General features: G+C 38.0%; 1 protein-coding gene across 2 annotated transcripts in view; it reads right to left on the minus strand.

The window, feature by feature from the left end:
* Positions 1-13,740, minus strand: part of PI4K2B (phosphatidylinositol 4-kinase type 2 beta) — a gene marked incomplete in the record, with an annotated part of 1,132,580 nt that overhangs the window by 965,784 nt on the left and 153,056 nt on the right.

Here is a 13,740-nt window from a genome sequence, read left to right on the forward strand (position 1 = left end):
AGTGTCTCATCTAAGAGCAGGCAGGCAGAGATAGCTGACAAATGGAATTTGATAGAAGAAAATGTTAGACCAGAATTGAGCAGCTCACACATGCAATAGAAAATTATCCGGAATACCCAACTGACAGGATCTTACTTCTTCCTGTAGCACCAAAAGAGAAAATATTTTCCATTTATTTTATTTATTATTTAACATTTGTTTACCGGAAAAGTCCAACTTGGAACGAGGAGGCCCAGGGAGAAATGCTCCAGACACGCATGTCTTTGTAAAAAGTGGGAGGAAACCCACACGAATGCAAGGACATGCAGACTCTGGTTCAGTTCTCGGCTGGGGTGCCTTCTGTGCAGAGAACTTATTGCTGTGAGGAGACAGTGAGCTACACCACTGCACCGTCTAATTTGGAAATAAGATTTTCTTTTGCAGTTTTTCTAGCCTCCTATTATATATGCAACAAGTAATTTGAATAAAGGCACCAGAGTAGAATAAAAAATTCTATAATCCAAATGGATAAACTTAGGGTCTGAAAATGTGGAGGAACTGGACAGCTTATGCTGAGTGAGCACATGCATCCTGAGGAATAATGTATGATGACTGCCCCTAGCCAAAGGAAACAGAAGGGGGGGAGCAGTGGTCACCACAAAGATTCTGGGCTGGTATGTCTATTTTAAGGAGGATTATGGGAATTGGGGGGGGGCATAAAAGAATTTGTACCTTCCATGAGAAAGACATGGCATCCATCTTCCATGCTTCTGGGTGTGGTACTTTGGAACAGAACAATCTGAGTTGCCTACACAAGTGGAGGCAGAGGGGTCACTCCACTGAGGAACAATGTCCAGCAAGACCTCTCTGTAACATCCATTCATGAGTGCCTGTTGTAGAGCTGCTCAAGGAGACTGTCACTAAGTTCCTCTACAATGAGAAATGCACTACCTTTAGAGTGAGATTTAATGGACAGTAATGTCCCAGCAATCAAGATGCATTTGTAGACGGGATAAGACTTTTTGATCCCTCCTCCACTTGTTTAGATACACATGAACATGGTGTTGTCTGTATAGATTCAAAGACCTGGGATACAAAGATGGTCTAAGGATTGTAGCACTAAGAGGAGAGCCTTCATTTCCTTGATATTTACGTGATCCCTGCTGTCTGATATTGTCCACACACCTTTATGGTTTTAGAATATACGCCCCATGCTAGACTGGATGCATCTGTGCAAAGCTCCTGACAAGGGGAGGAACCAGAAAGGGCACACCTGGATTGAGTTGGATGCATCTAATTGATCTACCATTAAAGTTCTCTTTTGACGAAAGGCAAGGAAGAAAGTGGGAAGTTCAGACAATGTCTATGCTGAATCCAAACTGACTTGAGATACCAATATCGTCCTCGTGTGGTGTGGAGCAAAGGTTATCAAGAATTGTTGATGACATATAATCCCAGGACCCTCACAATCTCTCTTGCTGAGATCATATCCAAAGGTAAAAGTGACCGAGGATACTATATTCACAACTGAACTTTACCTGGGGGGAAGTAAATACTGTGGGAAGAAATGTCAGGGAATTGTTATGGCTAGGCTTGTTTAGGCCCTAGGGCCGACAGCCTAGTACCGACCTATGGAGGAAGGACAGCTGTCATTGTCAAAGTACTGAGCCTGCATCCCAGGAAACAGGTCCTGCAAGAGGGTCAGAAGAGACTTTTAAAAGTTCAATCCCTAGATAGTGTAAGAGGTATTTTGAATTGTAAGCGCTTCAGGAGAATGTCCTTTGATCGAGCCTAAATCAGATTACCCAGTTAAGGGAAATCTTAATCCCCTGAAGTCTGCAAAAGGCAATTACAGGATCCATGCGCTTCATGAATACCCCTGAGGCAGTGGAAAGGCCAAAGGGTAAAGCAAAAAATTGAAAGCAAAACAGTAATGCACAAAATCTTGAATTTCTTGCCATCTCGGTGACTAGGAATATGCAGGTACAGTGGATATAAAAAGTGTATACACCCCTGTTAAAATGCCAAGTTTTTGTGATATGAAAACTGTGATCACAATAAATAATTTCAAAACTTTTCCCACCTTAAATGTGACCTATAACCTGTACAATTCAATTAAAAAACAAACATATCTGTTGGGGGAAAATATAAAAAAATTAAAAAAAAACGTACGATAAGCTGGTTGCATAAGTCTGCACACCATTAAACTAATAATTTGTTAAAGCACCTTTTGATTTAATTACAGCATTCAGTCTTCTTGGGTACACACCTGCCGTCAATTAAAGATACTTTGATTAAACTCAAAGTTCAGCTGTCCTGGCAGGATTTTCCTGACATGTACTCAGTTACCTGCTACAGCAAAAGCCCATGGCCCATTTTTTATATCACAAAAACCTGGCATTTTAACAGGGGTGTGTACACTTCTTATACCCACTGTATGCAACCTTTATATCCAAAGTCACAAGAAAAGCCTGAGGAAGGACAACTGGAAAGAAAGACTGAAAGGGGTCAGCATTATGAAATGTGGAATCTTTAGATATAGGTTTAGAAAAGCCTGATCCAAAATGGGTCTCAAATTTCCCTCCCTCATGGAAGCAAGGAATATTCAGGGTGGGAGATTGTAAGGTAAACACCTTGACCATTACGCCAGACACAAAGGGGCAGGGTTTGATTTTTTTACATGGGATAGTTCACTAGGATTATCATGGCCCACAAGGGCAGCTAGCCTGGGACTAATCTATGAACCCATAATGCTCAGTTGGTGAGGGGAACAAACCGTTTCCTGAAACAAGTTCAAGTACTGGGAAGATTAAGTGGGAGCTGTTTTTGTGGAACCAGAAGGATTCCTGAATGAACTTTAGAATCAATCGAAGATATTTCGGAATTGTGGAGAGGACCCACATGCTGTTTTATGGACTTCCATGTATAAAAGTAGAGAGAGCTTCCTGGAAAGAGGAACAGGAGCTTGGTCGAAAGGGGGGGGGGGGTAGTAACAATGAGGTTGACTTGTTAGGGAAGTGGATTCAGACTCAAATTTCTGTTGGTTTACTGGGAAATTTTCCTCCCTTTTGGGTAAGTTTCTAATCTTTTTGAGAAAAGGGCCAGCCTTGGAAGGGCAGTTCCTCTGAAACTTTGGGACAGCAGAAAGTAACGATTTGTTTGAAACTTTGTATAATATCTTCCCTCTCTCCTATAAAAGATCTGCCATCTTCCCTCTCCTATAAAATATCTGCCTCAGCAGGTACAAAAGGTGTTCCTTGTTCTGAGGGGATTCCAGATGTTTGGACTTAGCACTGTGTGGTAAAGTTTAGAACCTAATCCAGGAGAATTTTCCTAGCACAGAAGCAGTAGTAGCTGCCTTCAAAGGTGCATCAGCTGCATTTAATAAGAGTGCCTAGCAACTTCAGAGGCAGAATCCATAACAGAAAAGAAAGAAGTCTTATTTTCCTACTCTGGCAAAGCGGACAAAACATTTATGAAGTCCCCCAACATACACAGAAGGAAAAAGATCACTAGTGGTTCTGGTAAATCCTCCTTGCATACAGGACCCCTATGCACATCTAAAATTCAAACCAAAGGACAAACAAATACATAAATACAATCAGAGAAGCGAGGAGAATAGCCAATCCCAGCATGAAAATACCAGGCTGTCTTTACCTCTAGGTTTGTTTCAAAGCCAACCAAATAAAACTCTAGCATTCAGAAACAGTTAAAAAGATGTCCAAAGAGCGTATCATATATGAATAAAGAAGAGTTCTTTAGGTGACCAAGTCTGGTCAAATGTTTTTTTTATTTTAAAAGTAGCGTATTTTGATGTTTTGGACATCTTGTTTCTGAATGCTGAATTGGGTTTGGGCGCCAAGCCATTCAGAGCATTCCTGCTGTCAGTGTGCTCTTCTGCAGGCTTTTCAGGATCAACAGTTGGCTAATGCTGTTCCAGTGCAGGACAGGCAGTTCTCTTCTGATGAAAGAACTCCACTTAAAAGTTTTTTTGCCACAAAAATAAATTATGTAAACTATTTGAACTTTAGCTAGAAAAGTGTTTTTTATTAGCTGCCATGTGACTTTTGATAACTTTTAAATGGGAATGTACATTGACTGCGGAGAAATCTGGGTCATACTTTTTGTGGCTGGAGTAAGCATTTATAAGTGCTTTTTACTGCATTGTTTTTAGGGAAAGTCACTTGTTTTACCCACTTTTGCTGCTTAGCTGCCCCTAGGAATCCGGCAGCTTTTTTAGTTTAACCATGGGAACAACTTACCAGTTCCACAGTTGTACCTTCTTCAGCCACAAAAAAAAAAAATGCAAAGCAGCCTTTGTCATAACAGGCTGCTATTTTGCCTCAACTGCATATGGGTGAATCTGCTATGGCCACAGCTGGTTTCACGGATCACTCATCTCTTTTGATGCTATGAGACCAAATTCAAGAACATGTTGCATTAAGCACAACAGATCAGTGATATCTGTAAATACACCAAGTTTAAAGAAGACAGAGTGCACAGGCCAGTAACAGCTAACAATGTTAAACCAGTATTCAGAGCCAAAACCAATAAAGGAGAACCCCATCTCTCACTCGGGATGGAAGTAGGGGTCCTGCTAGTCCAGTTTCTGATGCTAATAGTTATTACAACACAGAACATTCATACATTAAATTATAAAAAAGTGCTTTCTCAGATACTGTGGAATTTGTTTTCAAAATCAAATCCGGTAGCAAGAGTTAAAGGCAAGTTTCATACTTCTGTGACCAGACGTTTGATCTAAAAATGACTTGTTTATTTGGGTTTGTTAACCTGGAAGTTCTGACAAGGCTTAACCCATTTTCAGCTGAAAGCCAGACTGAGGGAGCCCCATAAAACATCACAATAATAAACAATTTTTAAGGTTCAAATAAAAATTTCCATGAGTAACCAATGTAAAAATACAACACAAATCAGCAGTATCAACTCATATCAATAACAGCAATTAGTAATATGGCAAGTACAGACAAGTACAGGTTGATGTTCTTGTAAAAAATCTAATCAGATACGAGAAAAAAGCTAAGGAATTAACAGAATGTGCATTTTACATGAAAGTGTGTGTACATACATATATAGGAACGCTTTATAATGGAGAAATAAAAGAAGTCAGAACTACAAGGAGCATGAGGAAAGCAGACACTGACAAAGGGTGCAAACACAACTAAACAGCTGAATAACGATCAGAATAATTTCTAAAACAGGACAACGAACCGAAATGGAAATGTAAGAATATATCATTTGGTCCAATTAGTGGTCGCCAAGTAGACATCAGTACTACCTGGAATGGTGATTAGATAACTAAGTTGCTTGAAAAGGTAAATTTTCAGTTAAAGAGATTCTTATAAGATATATAGATGTTGAAAAGATAATGTCAGATTCAGACATAAGATTTGCAAAAATCAGGGACAGATTTTAAATATTGCTCTTATAAATTTAGGAAGCTGCTGGGAGAATAGGTTATGCATTGTCTGAAGTACGAAATCTGAATCTCAAACTGTATTTCATTTACTGACTTCAATTCCAAAGGAGCTGCCAGAAAACTAGAGTTTATGAGAAAAAGACCAAAACATGAGGCAAAACTTTGGACAGTCTGGGAAAATATGGCCAGGTGAGCGGCAAGAGGCCAACATGTGATTAAAAGGATACAAGGAAAACAGTAACATTCAAATACTGCAATCTTACTTTAAAGAGTGGCATAAAACCTGGACAAAATATTAATGAGAAAAACATCACCTCCAAAACATAGAGCAGTATGCCATATGCAAATAAACAGCATTCATGTAATTTTCAAAAACTGAATTGGTTAGCCAATATATTACAGAAAGACCATTTGTTGCATACTAAGCAATTCAAATGTATACTTTGCATGTAATGGATTAAAAAAAATAAATCCGGATTAACACCTTTTCTGAATTATCACTCAAGACACACACAAACATACATTTATATAAAAAAACAAACCGTATTAGCATATTCACAGTAATGAACATTATACATTCTTTAATACAATCATCAATCCAACATTGCATAAACTGAATTACTGCCTTCCTTTAAACATCAGTCCTCCTCCAAAACGTTACTCTGCATGTACAGTTACATTTTTTATGCAATTTTCTCCTATCCTTTTCTAAATATTCCATTTGCAATTCTTTTGTTCTCTGTTACAATATTTATCAACTCAAATACAGTTGGTTTAGATTTTGATTTCCATTTTCTAGTAAATGTTTTTGGCAGCCTGCAGAATTCAAATTAACCAGGCCTTATTATGTCTAGGCAATTCAGATCCTATATCCCCAACTTAAAAAAAAAAAAAAAAAAAAAAAAAATTTCCTTAATTACATCCATTTGCTCACCCAATTTCCGAGACAGTACTCTGTATGGAACTTTTTAAATCTGCCAGCTCATTACATTCCCAAAACATATGTTCCCAGTTACCACTTTCTTTCCTGCATCACTCCTCCAAGATCTGCCATCTACAAGAGGAGAAATTTTCTGGAGTATGCTTGGGCATAAAAATACCTATGCAAACGCCTCCCAGCAAAAATCCTAAACCTTGTTGACTTTGTTGCATATTTGGGAGCCATACTTATGTCCTCACGTTACTTCCTTGTGAATTTCTTATCAAATCGCTCTTCCCACTCTTTTCTAACGTCCTCTACTTGATTCCTATAGTTATCATGCAATAATTTATGTCCTTCTAATTTTCCTCTTTCAAGAGCAGCTTCTGTTCTAGTTTCAACTAAAAACTCTACCACAGCAGGTTATTCACTTAGGATTCTCCCAATTCCATTCTCTTTGCCTATACTCAGAGGTCAATTTCTGATGGTGAAGGCAGTCTCTAGCTTACAATCCAAATGTCTTTTTGTCTCTTCCCATTCTACCTTTTCCTCTCTAGTTATTTGCTCCCAATACCCTGGGTTCCTTTGCCAGTTTTTTCCAGTGAATTCCAGTCTCCTGATTCCTATTCTCTGCACCCCTAATTGCAGTTACCTCTATCAGCAGCCTCTCCTTTCTCCATTTTCATGTTGGATTAGTTCTTAGAATACTTTAAGCTACTTTATGAATGTAATATTTTGTATGGCAGTTATTCTTAACGACCTGTATCCTAAATCCCATTTCTCCTTATTTCTTAAATTACCCCAGTGCTTCATTATCATTCTTGTCCCTGTTGAAGTACAGCTTTCTATTAGTGTTATGTATACAAACGTAACTGTGCAGCTCTAAAATATCCCTTCAAATCGGGTAATCCTAAATCACCTTGTTCTACTGGAAGGATGAAAGGATCAACTTATCCCACTTGACCCCTGCCCTCATCCTCTCCCAGACAAAATCCTTCAACTCTCTACTATCCACAACTACACTGGCTGATAAAAGTATGACTGACCTGTATATAATACTAAAGGAACTAAACATTTTCAATGCTTGTATCTTGCTAACCATATTCATAAACGAAAGATGCCAGTTTCTCAATTTTTGTATTGTCTGTTTAATCTCTTCCCGTACATTCTTTGCTGCCTTAACAGAATCCTTTTTTAACCTATACTGATAATTACTTCATTTTACAGTGTCCTCATAACATGGGTATTGCCGAACCAATTCATGTACAAGTACACAGTTTACAGCTAGTCTTTTATTTTGTCTTCATTAATTTTACATCCCAAAAAAACCTTAAAACGTCTCAATGTTCCACAACACAGAGATGTCCCTTTCTGGTTTTATCATGCACAAAATAATATTGTATATAAATAAAGCAAACTGTTTGATTACCATACCAATTACATCTGTGAATTTAGAGTCCTTTTTTTTTTTTTTTGCCAATGACTAAATAAAATGTGAACAAAGGGGAAAAAGGACACCACTGCCTGGTTCCTCTGTTCAAATACAACTCATCAGAGAGGAACCCCCCTGCTTTAAATTTTTGCCTCCAATCCAGCATATATAATTAAATTTATTACTGTATTAGAGAATGCAAATGCCTCTGTTGCCCTACTAATAAAATCCCAGCTTACTCTTGTTGAATGTTTTCTCTACATCAAGACCTACCAAAAACAGTGACACTTTCTTACATTCCTCTTCCAACTGGATCATTGTTGTTCTATTAAATGTTGTAGTCACAATGATCCATATCTATAAATTTTGGCAACACCTTTGCCATTCTTTTAACTATCACAGTCAAGCACTTCATAATCACATTTGAAATTTGAAATGGTCCTATATACATCTGGGTCTGATGAGTCTTTACAGTCTTAAGTATTATAGCCACCACAGCTTTCTTTCAAGATGTTGGTGCTTCCTCTACATTTAAAATACTACTAAACAAAACCTTCCAGATTTTTCCCTCCTAACCTCCAAATTGCAGCAGGAACACATCTATTCCTGGAGACTTTTCTGCAGACTGAATATATATCACCTTTTATCTCATCTCTAATAGTAACTGTTAATTGTTGAGCCTCATCTACCTCTAACCTTGCCATTCTTCAGTCTTCCATAAATATTTCCATTTGTGCTTTTTCTTTGTTTCCACATTCCTCTGCTTCATACAAATTTTCATAAAATTTCATAAACATTTAATATTTTTCTACAGGACCTCTAGTTATTTTAGTATTTTTTTTTTTTTTTTTGTTATAGGCTCCTCAAGTCTGGCAACAACCCTTTCTATCTGATGAAGTTCAAGCACTATCTGGACTAAAAGTGCTTAACAAAGACGTTCTTAAACAACAGAGCATCATTTGGGGTTTGTGCCTTCAACAGCTATTTTTTGTTTATCTGTTATACTTTCTGCTGATGGTTTAAAACAACCCTGTGTACTGTCTGTTGTGCTAAGAGCATTTATGCTCTGGAGTTATTGCAATCTTTCTAAACTCATGCATTTTATCCAGATGCTCCTTTATCATTTCTTTAGCACACTGCAGTTCTTTTTGTTCTGTGAGATTCTTTAACCTTCGTCAGCCCCTCAAAATAATTCTCGTTACTACTTAATCTTCTCTCTCTCTCATTTCTAGGCTGTTTTTATACTCCACTTTCATTTTATCTTACTCACTAGCAATAACTTATGAAGAAACTTCTAGCTTCCCTAATAACTCTTGAATAATGCACACTACACATTCCTTAAATCCTCTCTAACAGGTACATGGGGATGTGCCAGTCTCTAATTTTTACCTTATTAACCTGCATTTTTATCTTGGGTGTCATCAGCACCTGATCTGAAACTGAAAGTTTCAGCACACATTCAATAATTAAGTGCACGTGTTCCTGTGAAATCTAATTTGTCTCGTCTAGGCCAGTTATTGTACCCTGGAGAAAAGGTAAATTCTCAAGAGTTCCTACTACTGAATTCACATCTTCCATACAAAATATTTTCACAAATTTCTTCGGAACCTTTCTCTTTTGTTGTATTTTCCCATCTAGGTTTCCCAGATACATCCTCAGTACTGCAAATTAAGTTCCAGTCCCTACCTACAAGTACAAGTACTATTCCCTGCTGAAAGTGATCATTTCTCCCAATTTTTAAGCTCCATAACAAGTTTTTAAGTGGAATATAAACATACGCCAGCATAATCCTCCTCCATTGCCAGTAGCCCCGTACTACCACAAATCTACTACTTTTTCTTCCTTCTATTATTTGGATTTCCTCTGCAAGTACTTTTCTTTTCCTTTGTCCCGATATCCTGCTGAATATCCATCCCAATATTCTATATAAAATTTACATGCTTTATTCTAAATGAGTCTCCTACAGCATTATGTTCGGCAGGTTGGTCCTTCATACAATTGCTTCTTGTCTTCTCCATTTGAACTTATGCCACATTTTACAAGAGTTTTTGCTTTAATGAAGGACCTAAAAAAAATGCACCCCAAAAACAACCCATAACCTAATTAAAAACAAAACAGAAATCTATGTACATCTTCAAATAATGAAGTTTAACCCTCCAGATAGGAATAACTGTCCCAAACTGATAGCTGCACCCCAGCCATTAAACTAACATTATCCATACTAAACTGCAAGTTACAGCCTGTGCTCCTAGTAACATTATACCCACAAGTCAGGACTGCAACAGTGAAACATGAAAGGTCATCATAAGAACAGAATAGAATGTATAGCTGTACTCAGCGGCAGAGTTCAAGTGGCAGGGAATGATTATTTGCTTAAAGAAAACTATTTATTACATTGTGACTCATTTTTAAAGCCACCAAGTTTAACAAACTCATTAAAAATCAAGTCTTTCTCAGCCACTTTTTCTTGTAAAGCCATATTTCACAAATGTGATTGATGCTTTATAATCTCACATTTATACGCCAAGTTTACTGTTGCTGGTCTTCTTCCCATTCATCTCCACCTCCCACCCCCAGCTCAAGTCTAAGGTACTTCCGATTCTTCTGGTCAGTTCCTGTGCTTTTTTCTCTCTCTCAAACATTTTCATTTGGAATACTGGAAAAGGTTTCACTATCAAAGGCTCTCTATGACCTTTATCATCATAAGAATGAGATGCAGAGTCCCCTGCAGTTTGACAGTTTTTTTTTTTTTTGTCGGACAAACTTTTTATTTCCCCTTTAGCCTGTTCTACATCAGAAAAACAAAGGACTTTGACCCTCTAGGGAAAAAATACTCTGAAGATTCAAGCTGCTGTATCCAACCAACACCTGCCTCGACATTCCCGGATTGCTAGAATAAATTTGCTTCTTTATCTGGGACACAGTGAATAATTAATTTTCCACAAACAATCTACTGTCCAGTTTTGAATACTTTTCCCTTTTGCCACAATTTTGTCAGGATCAACTCTTTCTGCTGGTATGACTGCATCACTAATACAGATCTTGACTGCTTTCTCATGGAGGAAATTTGGACAATACACACAATGTGCCCGTTCAATTGCCAGTCTTGGTTACCTATTTGTACTTTCAGAAAATTAATGCAGTCTGTTCCTTCCAGTTTCCCTGGTACAGAATATCTTAGGTTTTTGCTGCATACTCCATCCTCTAACGCTACCACTTTTTGAAACAGCTCTTCTTGAGCAGCCTTATACTCAGACATCCTTTTCTTTATTTTGATCTCAGAGATTCTGTAGTTTCATCAGTTCATCGGAATAGCAAAGATTCGTTGTCACATTTTCTGCCACCCTTTTATTTGAGTGGATATACTCCTTCAATGTTTCACTTAATTCAATGTTTCATTTAATGTATCAGCTATGGGCACATTTCACAATCTCATGTACCAGATCTGGAGCATGAACTGTTTTTGCTCAACAGCTGCAGGATTCTTCGCAGTCGGTGTTTTCTCTTCATCTTTTCTAAATGATCTTTCAGGCTACATTTTTCTTTGCTAGCATCCAAGCAGAGTTACTAGTCAATAACTGAATTTTACTAAAACAGGCAGAATTACTGGCCATTCTGTATCAGCTTTTTTTTTTTTACACACTGGAAGATCTGAATTAAACTACTACGAGTGTGCAGCCATCTTGAAAAGATATCCTGACTTGAAAATTACTGGATAAACATTACACTGGCCAGTAGACAGTCTTGTGCATTAACTAACCTTGCTTTTGGTATACAAGAAAGTAATCTGCCCTGTAAGGAAGATCCAACTTTTGACTGACCCAGAAAATCACTTGCTTAACACAAAAATTAGATAAAGAGCTCCTCAGCTAGAGTAACATTAGGGAATTTGGTAAACCTAGCAAGTTAACTTAAAGAGTTTTCCACAATTGCATCATCAAAAATTAACAGGTCACTTGTATGCTAGCTGCCCTTGAATGACATCAAGTGTGGTTTTGCTTGCAATTAGGTTAAGACCAGATTCCACACTCCAACTCAATTTTGTTATAAGGAAAGTGGAAACAGAGGTATCTAAAAGTCAGCTGCTATGTGTGCGGCGTCAGACAGAAAACATTCTGCTTACAAAGATGGTGAATAACAGGGGGCCTAAGGATGGTGGGATCTTGAAGGAATACACTGAAACATCTGAAGGAGGCCACAGTATCCTACCAGTAGACTATTTGACACTTGTTGCTGGGTAGTTTTTGAACCAATGGCTTGTGCAGAGATGGAATGCTGCAAGAGGTAGGGCTGCTTCACCACTACCAAGGAGGACCTCAAGCTGCTGTAGGTTCAAGTAGTTGACCTATTTACAGAGTGCTTTTCAATACTGAAGGTGACCCATGCCAGTTATAATACTTAAACACAGCATTACTTTTATTTTACTATCAATGCCAAACAAATTACCAATAAAATGGGAAGCAAGGATCCCTTGTCTCAGATCTCTATGAACACTAGAAAGCTTTGAGCCAAGCCATACCAAAGCCTGCATCTGCATGGGTAGCAGTCAGTCCATTAAACGTACATCTGGTTATCTGAAAAATGATGTTGAAAGTTGTACAGATTAGTTTCTCACAAATGTCCTGTTTGGAAAGTCATGAGGATACATTCTATAAATGCTGAAAAATTTGACAGACACCTGAAACCAGCTCACATTGGGGATAAAAAAAAGTACAAAAGTGGCCATCCTGGAGACCCTGCTATTTTTAAAGCCTTGAAGTTGTGTCATGAAGTCGAAATGACAACTCTACTTTTGAATTTTTCTCAATGTTAGGAAATGGAGACCTGCCCTATAAACGAAAACTGCTTACACTGTTGGTATTTCCAGGATACAAAACTAGCAACCACTAGGACTAATTTCAGTTTAGGCATAGCTTAGTATTCCAAATGTTCCTACATCACACATTTCTTGGAAGGAGACTAAAATGTTCTGCTCAGTCTAAGTTTACCTATCTTAACCAGCCTTCCTATAAGAAGAATCCTAATGAGGACAGCCAATAAAGGTTGGAAGACTAATTGTCTCTATGAATTTCTGATGAGAAAACTTCAAATTCCACAATTTTAATACACTGATGGGAATAACTCAAGTTCCTCGGTTTTATTATACAGACCAAGATATACAGAAGAAGAAAACCTCCTTTGAGTGTCAAACAATAAGGCAGGCACCCACTGCCATCAGTATGCAATAGATAAGAAAGGCACCCAGGAGATTAAGAGTAACAATGTCTTCTCTAGCTACTTGATTTAGGATTCTGTGTGTCTCCTTCTCAAACACATTCATTTGCAGTCAAACTCCACCATCAATGTGTCTGTGTGTGTGTGTCTGTGTGTGTGTGTCTGTGTGTGTGTGTCTGTGTGTGTGTGTCTGTGTGTGTGTGTCTGTGTGTGTGTGTCTGTGTGTGTGTGTCTGTGTGTGTGTGTCTGTGTGTGTCTCGTTTCCCAGATGCACACATCCTCATATATATGTAAACTCTCAACCCCCCACACCCTCATATATATGTAAACTCTCAACCCCCCCAGATACATACACACAAAAAATGTGGTATCTATTTGCCTGTGTAAGAAAAAGGAAAATATAGGAGCATCTATTGTAAAAAGAACCTAAAGACATTTCAGTAAGAATGCTTTGAAATCATAGTGAAGTAACACAGAATGAAAACATGTGTTGCATCAGTGATGTACAATACTCACGAAAGTCAGGACAGTAGCTTATTCACACATATCCAAAAAGACAGCCCCCTCCCAATACAAACAATGACAATGCCCCTGCCAAGACAGATCAATAATTACGGTCAAACAGCAGCAAAGGTTAGTCACATTCATCTACGGACTGTTTGTGCCCACTAATTATATCCATTTGAGAGTGGAGAGTGTGGATACCTCAGATGTTTGAATACAATAAAATAATAAAAAAAGAATATGCACACAGTAATA

Source organism: Protopterus annectens, chromosome 2.part1 (assembly GCF_019279795.1).
Source record: "Protopterus annectens isolate FY-2018-M chromosome 2.part1, PAN1.0, whole genome shotgun sequence".
Classification (NCBI taxonomy): domain Eukaryota; kingdom Metazoa; phylum Chordata; order Ceratodontiformes; family Protopteridae; genus Protopterus; species Protopterus annectens.